The sequence below is a fragment of the Nicotiana sylvestris genome, chromosome 11, assembly GCF_000393655.2.
Source record: "Nicotiana sylvestris chromosome 11, ASM39365v2, whole genome shotgun sequence".
NCBI classification, from domain to species: domain Eukaryota; kingdom Viridiplantae; phylum Streptophyta; class Magnoliopsida; order Solanales; family Solanaceae; genus Nicotiana; species Nicotiana sylvestris.
In genome coordinates this window covers 73,202,327-73,210,129 of record NC_091067.1, presented here as the reverse complement: position 1 = coordinate 73,210,129, position 7,803 = coordinate 73,202,327, and the positions used below count along the sequence as shown (strand labels likewise).

The following is a 7,803-nucleotide window of genomic DNA, read 5'->3' as shown; positions in this document are numbered from 1 at the left end:
TCGAGAACCACAAACCAACCACCTTTTTGCTATGAAGATATCAAAAGGAACAAAATGGGGTAATCCCGTTAGCGTTAGGGCATTTAACAACAAAAATATCACATTGTCGTGCAATGCACCTAGCAACAATTAATGGTTCTAGAATGACTTCGAGGGTCATAAGGTCACTTGGCATCATCCAAATTTGTCCATTTGAATATTCTCTTTTCTTTTCTTTCCTCGCACTTCTTAGCTCGCTCATTTTCTTTCCCCTTTTTTCTTTCTGATTATCGCTCTTTTTTTTCCTTCTCATTTCTCACATCCCATAATTTTACCATCTTTTTCCTTCTTTTTTTTCCTTTTTCCTTTTTTTTTCTTTTTCTTTTAATAATAAAAAAATAATTCGATCGAACCTTATGTAGGTTGCCTACATATCATGACGCTGCATGAATCAGATCTTTGCGTAGTTCTGGAAGATCGAGAGTAAACCACATAAACTAACATTTCTTTTTCATTTTCTTCTTCCTTTTTTCTTTTTACCTTAGTGACTAATCCGATGAGAAAAGAGAAATAAAAGAAGCAAATCTTTTTTTTTTTGAATTTTCTAGACTAAATGCTCTATAACCTATTCTAAACTCAAGCTTAATGAGCATGTTTTTTTTTTAAACAAATACTCTATTAAGGAAAATCCTAGAAGAGAAAACCCCCCTTTTTATTCATTTTTTATGAAGAAAATCTAAAGAACAAACTACAGAAAAGTATTTGAATTTTCATTTGATATCCTGACGCAATATTTCGACACAAGCAATAAACAAAATAAAACAAAATATTTTTGGATTTCAATTTTGATTGCCTAAAGAAAAAATTCTAATGATAGACAAAAGACAAAGTATGTTTTTTTATATACAATATCCTAAAGTTCTAATAAAAATAAAAAGAATTTTTTTTTCATTTTTTACTAATTTTCCAAAGAAACACCTCAAAGAAATCTTTTTGGATTTTAGAATTAATACCTTAAAGAAAACTTTTAAAGAGGTACTAAAAGTCTTTTTCTTTTTTGAATTTTGGTCCCAATATAGTAAAGGAAATATAAAAATAATTTTTATTTTGATATTAATTGCCTAAAGGAAAAACAATCTCAAAGGAATTTTTTTTATTTCTAGAATTAGTATTCTAAAGAAAACTTATAACGAAAATATAAAAACGCAAAATTTCTTCTTTTTTTTTTTGACTTGTAACACATTTCCAAATGCAAAATAAGAAATACAATAACAAAAGACTATGCAAACTTAACTAGACAATACAAACTCTAACATCACCTATACTACTATGCAGGACTAGAAAATAAAACAAAAACAATTGACTCAAAAACATAAAATGGCTCCTTGAGCAGCTCCTGAATGCAGTGATCCTGGGGTATCTGTCATGCTCAAACTCCGGTAAGTAGATCCACACCTGTATGAGAAAACTTAAACCAACACTATGTGAGATAATAACATTCCCTAAGACACATGCAAGACATGATTGAGGCTATTTTTGCAAAATGACTTATTTGGCCAAAAGGTGGCTAGAAGTGCAAAATTTGGCTAAGACCCCGCAAACCCAAGAACCTAAGATTTACTAGGAAGTCCGGACCCTATGTGGGTTGCCTACGTGTCACGCCCCGAAAGACGAGAATCAGGTTTGCGTAGTTCGGGCCGATTGGATACGGGCGAGAATAAATAAAAAAACAACTGACATATAGAAAACACATTTTTTTTCTTTTTTTTTTCAAAAAATGATGAAACATATAAAATCTTTTGGATTTTCTTTTCTTTTTTTTCGATTTTTTTTTATTTTTGAAAAATGATAAAAAGTGCAAAATCTTTTTGAAGTTTCCATGCTCTTTTTTACTTAATAAAATGTAACAAAATATAATTGGGCTCTACTCGCTTCATCCTCACACTTCAGCCTCTTTTTTTTTTTTTTTCATTCGCCCTCAATTATCATTGGTCTGCCAAATGACCCTTTACCCTTGAAGAAATGCAATATGTGACACATAGGATGCATCAAGATGGTCTGTTATTTTGGGTACATCTGTCCTAGACGGACCCAACCCCTGTGTTGAGTCCCCAAAGTCAAATGCACATGATGCAAACAAACGTGCCTACTAGTGATCCGGCATGAGGCTGAGTTATTCTAGGTTCAAAACCCTGTGTATGTGTGCTAGACTGTGTACCCGAGCGGACAACTCGAGCCGAGGAGGGGGCTACGTACCGGGAACCAAAAGGCCATCCGGCTTAGTAACTTGTCCGAGCCTCTTTCTTATTTCAAGGTATGACACTAACAGAATAGGGAGTCTCGACCAGCGAGCACATCCCCAAAGATGAGAAGAGAAGAGTTTTGTAGCAGTTTATATACAGCTCAAATAATATCAAAGCGGTAAAAGCAACATTTAGCAAATTAGGCTCAAACATGTGATGAAATCAGATAATAGATAAAGTCAAATATAACAATTCATCTAAGCTCGAATTCTGAACCCTGAACCAGAAGTTCTAGGTTCTGGTCCCCAGCAGAGTCGCCAGAGCTATCACATCTCCTTTTTCCTACACCCTCTCCCAAGGGGGTATATAAGGGAGTTTTTTCCAACTTAAAGTGACAATCGAAACGGAATTATTTTTTTAGAGTTCAGAGTCGCCACTTGGGATAATTTATGGTGTCCCAAGTCACCGGTTCAAATCCCAAATCGAGGAAAAGATTGACTCTGTATTACAGTCCGCGAACACAGAAATCCGGGTAAGAATTCTGTTAACCCGGAAGAAGGTGTTAGGCATTCCTGAGTTCCGTGGTTCTAGCACGGTCGCTCAACTGTTATAATTGACCTATTATCTGATTTTAACACATGATCAAACCTATGTGCATTTTTTAACTTATTAGCCGCTTTTATTTAATAATTTTTAGGAAGATTTCAACGTTATTTAAAACATGTCATGAACCATGTCACATAAATGCACTCGCGGTCCCGAACATATTTTATTTAACGTTGTTGGGATTTGGATTTGGGTAACATAAATGCACACCCGAGTTTAAGAAAGTAATTTTTAAAATAGCGCGCCTAAAACAACTACGCACTTTCGACTTTGTGAGGGCCATGGAAAATTCAACTAAATGGCACGCCTCCGATTTCTAATAGTCATGCCCATGGCCCACTTTCATTACATTTGCAACAGTATAATAGCCTTTGAAATGGATTAACCAATAAGTATTAATTTAAGCATGATTAGTGAACTCCAAAATAATATCTACACATTGTCGAAATCTTTAACTTCTGCGACCCACAACTTTACTGTGAACAATCTCTATTTTTATTATTTTATTTTTTTAACAAAATAGGGTATTCCTCTTTCACTACTACTTTTAAGCTTTATGAAACAAATCAACTAACACCGAGTAACGTCATCTATTAATTTTATTTAACCAAACATACGACTTACAGCAATGGTGCATCCAAAGAAAATCAATACTCTAACATGAAACAAGACAAGATGACAATTAAAGAAATCAAACAAACACTTAAAAAATTTATGTTGATTTAATAGTTAAAAACATCACATAATCACACCCCTATTTCAAAAAAATGAAACTTAGTCGAAATGTTGATAAGAGCATGGAGACAAGCTAAGATATGTTTACACATTAAATCTTGCCCCGAAATATGGTAGAATTGTACATTGACTAATTTAGTTTAGTTTTATGAATAATCAGTTAGAATCTTCAAATTTAATCAACTTCAGGCAAAATACCAAAGTCCAAACGAGTGGAATATGGCAACCAAACATTACAAATTCATGACACCATTTTTATATAAAATAGAATAAAAAGTGATTACATCAGATCTGGGAAGAAAAAAGTACCTAAATGGCAAAAACTGGAACAACACAGTCAAATGGAGGCAATGAAAACTACCAATGGAGCTCAGCTATATTAATCCAGCAACAACAAACAACATTTAAGCCAAAACCGTGCTTGGAAGCCTCCCAAAAATGGAAATGAACAGTGAGCGTTGAATTTTGAGAGACTCTTTTTTTGTTAAATTTTTTCTTATTGTCTTTGTTCCTGTTTTGAAGTTTCCGTGTATTTCTATCCTCTTCCTCTCTTTTTTTTTTTGATTTCCGAGATTGTTTTCAGAATCGGAAGTGGAGTGGAGTCTGATTTGAGAGGGGTCTCTTTGGAGGAAGTGATCGAAAGGGAATCAGGAGTGCCGTTAAGGGGCAAGGGTCTAGTAATCTCCTCTCTTTTTTGCCTTAGCTCATGGGAGCATGTGAGGGATTAGGGTAAAAAAATGAAAAAGGGGGTAATGGGTCAAATGGGTATTGGTATTGAAATTGGGCTGGGGTTTAAAATTAATTTGGGCCATTTTAGGAATTGACCAAATTTTAGAAGAAACAAGACCAAAAATTATTCTTCTTAATTTCCTTTTCTCCTTTAAATAAAGAAAAATTCCTAAAATCAATAAAAATTATTTTTGCTCTATTTTTAGGAGTTATTTTCATGTAGGGCAAAAATCACGTGCTCACAGAAAGTTTCCTGCAAACGGGTCAGATGGTCCTTAGCGCGCAGGGATTTGACTAGCATATCATCAATATATACCTCTATTGATTTACCTACTTGGTGTGCGAACATTTTATTAACTAGGCGTTTGTATGTTGCTCCCGCATTTTTTAGCCCGAGGGCATTACGTTATAGCAATATGTACCGTATTTCGTGATGACTGAGGTTTTTTCCCTATCCTTGGGGTTCATCTAGATTTGATTACACCCCGAGTAGGCATCAAGGAAAGTGAGGGTCTCGTGGCCGGCCGTAGCATCGATCAGGCGATCGATGTTATGCAACGGGAAGGAATCTTTGGGGCATGCTTTGTTCAAATCTTTATAGTCTACGCACATCCTTAGCTTGTTCCCCTTTTTTGGCACTAACACTACGTTAGCTAGCCATTGGGATACTTTACCTCCCTAGTGGATCTGATTTTAAGAAGTTTCGCTACTTCCTCTTTGATGAAGGCATGTTTTACCTCGGACTGCGACTTTCTCTTTTGCTTTACAGGTTTGAATTTGGGTTAACGCTTAGTTTGTGGGAGGTTATTTTCGGTGGGATACCTGTCATATCTAAGTGGGATCAGGCGAAGCAGTCGATATTGTTACTAAGGAATTGAATAAACCTGTCCTGAGTTTGGGAGTCAGCCCCGTTCCCAAGTATACCTTGCGATCCGAGAGGTGTTTGATCAAAACGGTCTGCTCCAACTCTTCAACTGTTAACTTGGTCCCATCCGATTCCTCGGGGGCGACGAAGGTTTGGGGGGCAAAGAAGTCTTCCTTATCATCTTCAAAGGTCTGCATGCTTCCTTCCTCGTCCGAGGTCGGGCATGTGGAGGTTGGTATGTCGTGGTGGACCGCGAACATTTCCCTCGATGCCCGATGTTCCCCATTATGGTCGTGATGCCATCCCTTGTGAGAAATCTTATCACCTTGTGCAAGGTCGAGAGCACTGCCCTTATGTTGTGTATCCAAGGCCTGCCAAGTAAGGTGTTGTATCTCATGTTGCCGTTGATGACCTGAAAGTTGGTGTTCTGGGTTGCGCTAGACGTGTTGATTGGGAGGGTGATCTCTCCCTTCGTTTCTTCTCCGATCATGTTGAAGCCGTGGAGGACTCGAGGGGTAGGAACAACTTGATTGAGTAGCCCCAGTTGTTCCACGACTTCTGACCTGATTATGTTGGCCGAGCTGCCTGGATCCACGAGCACGCGCTTTATCCTGGTGTTGTTTGAGAGAAACGAGATTACTAGCGTGTCATTGTCCGGTTCCATCATAGCCTCGAGATCCTCTTCGCTGAATATGAGGGTTTCTTTGGGTTAGTGTTCTTAGGCCGGTCCCTCTTCTGCAGAAGATGTTCTCGTTCATTTGGACACTTGTCCTCGGGAAACATTGGTTCCCCCAATAATCATGTGGACACCAGTCTCTAGGTCAGTCGTGCCCTTTTTTCTGTCACCTTTGGGGTTTCGGCTTCCCATTTCACTAGTCGAGCCAGGCGCTCCGTCCTAAAATCGCAGATCTTGGGAAAGAAAAAGTGCGAAAGATAATCACTATTATTTTTAGACCCACGATGGGCGCCAAACTGTTTACCATGAAAATGATAACAACAATTAAATTTGTAATTGGGATTCTAAAAATACGTGATATATTCTCGAGCTAGTTGTTAGAGCAGATGGTGCTAAGAATGTGGAGTTTAATGATGAAATACAAGCTAAAAATGGGGCGATAACCAAATCTGAAGGCTTACTGCCCGGGTCTATTTTACCAAAGGGATACATGCTAAAACGAGGAGTTGAACGAGCCGAGGAACTTACTGCCCGAGCGTAGGATCGGTCGATGGGGGCCTCAGGGCCGATCCGGATCGAGCTCGAGGTATTGGAAACTGTCAGGAATGGGATAACAATTAGATTATGATCAAATAAAACTTCTATATGGCCAAGACAAAGCGATAAATAAAGAACAAGTAAGAAGGCAATAAATGCTAAGTGGCCTCGAGCCAGTGAGAGCAAGCGAGTTAGAGAGAGAGAGAGTGGAGAAATAGAGCAACATCAGCTGGGTTTCAAAGTAATGGGGATCCCCTTTATATCCCGAGGATCTCTGCCAGGGATCTCTTCGTATCCTCAATATGTACACTAGGGATCTCTTGGTATCCCGCACCTCAGTCCAGATCATAAATACGTGCAAGGGATCTCCCGGGATGCCGTCCCGTAGTCCCAAATTAAAACACACAGCAGCAACTCAAGAATATCAAAATAAATACTAAGTTTGTAACAAGTAAACAGTTAATTCTAGCCTAACATGCTACACGTAACGCAATTAAGGCAGTTTAAGCAAATAGGCAATTAAGTCAACTAAGCATGCTTTTCTAAACTAACACATGCTAAGTTTGCAAGTAGAATAAAAACAGGTAAGAAAGGAACTCAATTTAAATACTTAAATTAAAACCAGATTTTCAACAATTAGCTCAAGTACGCGCTCATCATCTCAACTATCAAATATCATATCCTAAGGGGAAGGTCCCCCACACAAGGTTAGACAAGCCACTTACCTCGAACCGACTCAAAATCAACTCGAAACCACACTTTTGCCATGAGTATCCGACTCCAAATGACCCAAATCTATTCAATTCAATTACATATTAAAAAAAACACCTCAAGTAACTGATTCTACAATTAAAGTCTAAGCTATTACGCAAAATTATGTAAAAAGACCAAAACGCCCCTCAGGCCCACGTCTCAGAATCGAGTGAAATTTATATTTTCAGAAACCTCGTACTCTCACGAGTCTATACATAACAAGAACACTAAAATCGGAGTCCAAATGTCCCCTCAAATCCTTTTTTAAAGGTCTCTTAAACTTAAGCCCTAATTACCCATTTTCCCCAAATTTTCCACCACTAATTAGGTCTTTTAATCACATAAAAACGAGTTATGAAGTCAAGGATGTTACCTCCAAGCGATTCCCCTTTGTTTTCCTCAAAAATCACTCTCAAAAGCTTCAAAAACGATTAGAAATGGTGGAAATAAACTCCCAAGTCGCGGAACCCCTTTTTAAAATAATGCCCAGTAGTTTCCGCATCTGCGGTCCCGCTTTTGCGGAACTAATGTCGCATCTGTGACTTCCCACTTAAGGCCAGATTCTGCATCTGCGGCCCTTTACATACAGGTGCGGTATCGCTTCTATGGAAAATATACCGCATCTGCAGTTCCTGGAGAGATGGCCAAATTTCGCTTTTGCGGCTCCGGACCGCAGATGC

At 38.2% G+C, this 7,803-nt stretch overlaps 1 long non-coding RNA gene across 1 annotated transcript; it reads right to left on the bottom strand.

Moving 5' to 3' along the window:
• Positions 1-1,117: 1,117 nt before the first annotated feature.
• Positions 1,118-4,284, bottom strand: LOC138882247 (uncharacterized). The gene is made up of 2 exons (XR_011403725.1): positions 3,873-4,284; positions 1,118-1,447 (listed from the first exon to the last, which is right to left on the bottom strand). It is a non-coding gene; the product is annotated as an uncharacterized lncRNA (long non-coding RNA).
• Positions 4,285-7,803: the final 3,519 nt, after the last annotated feature.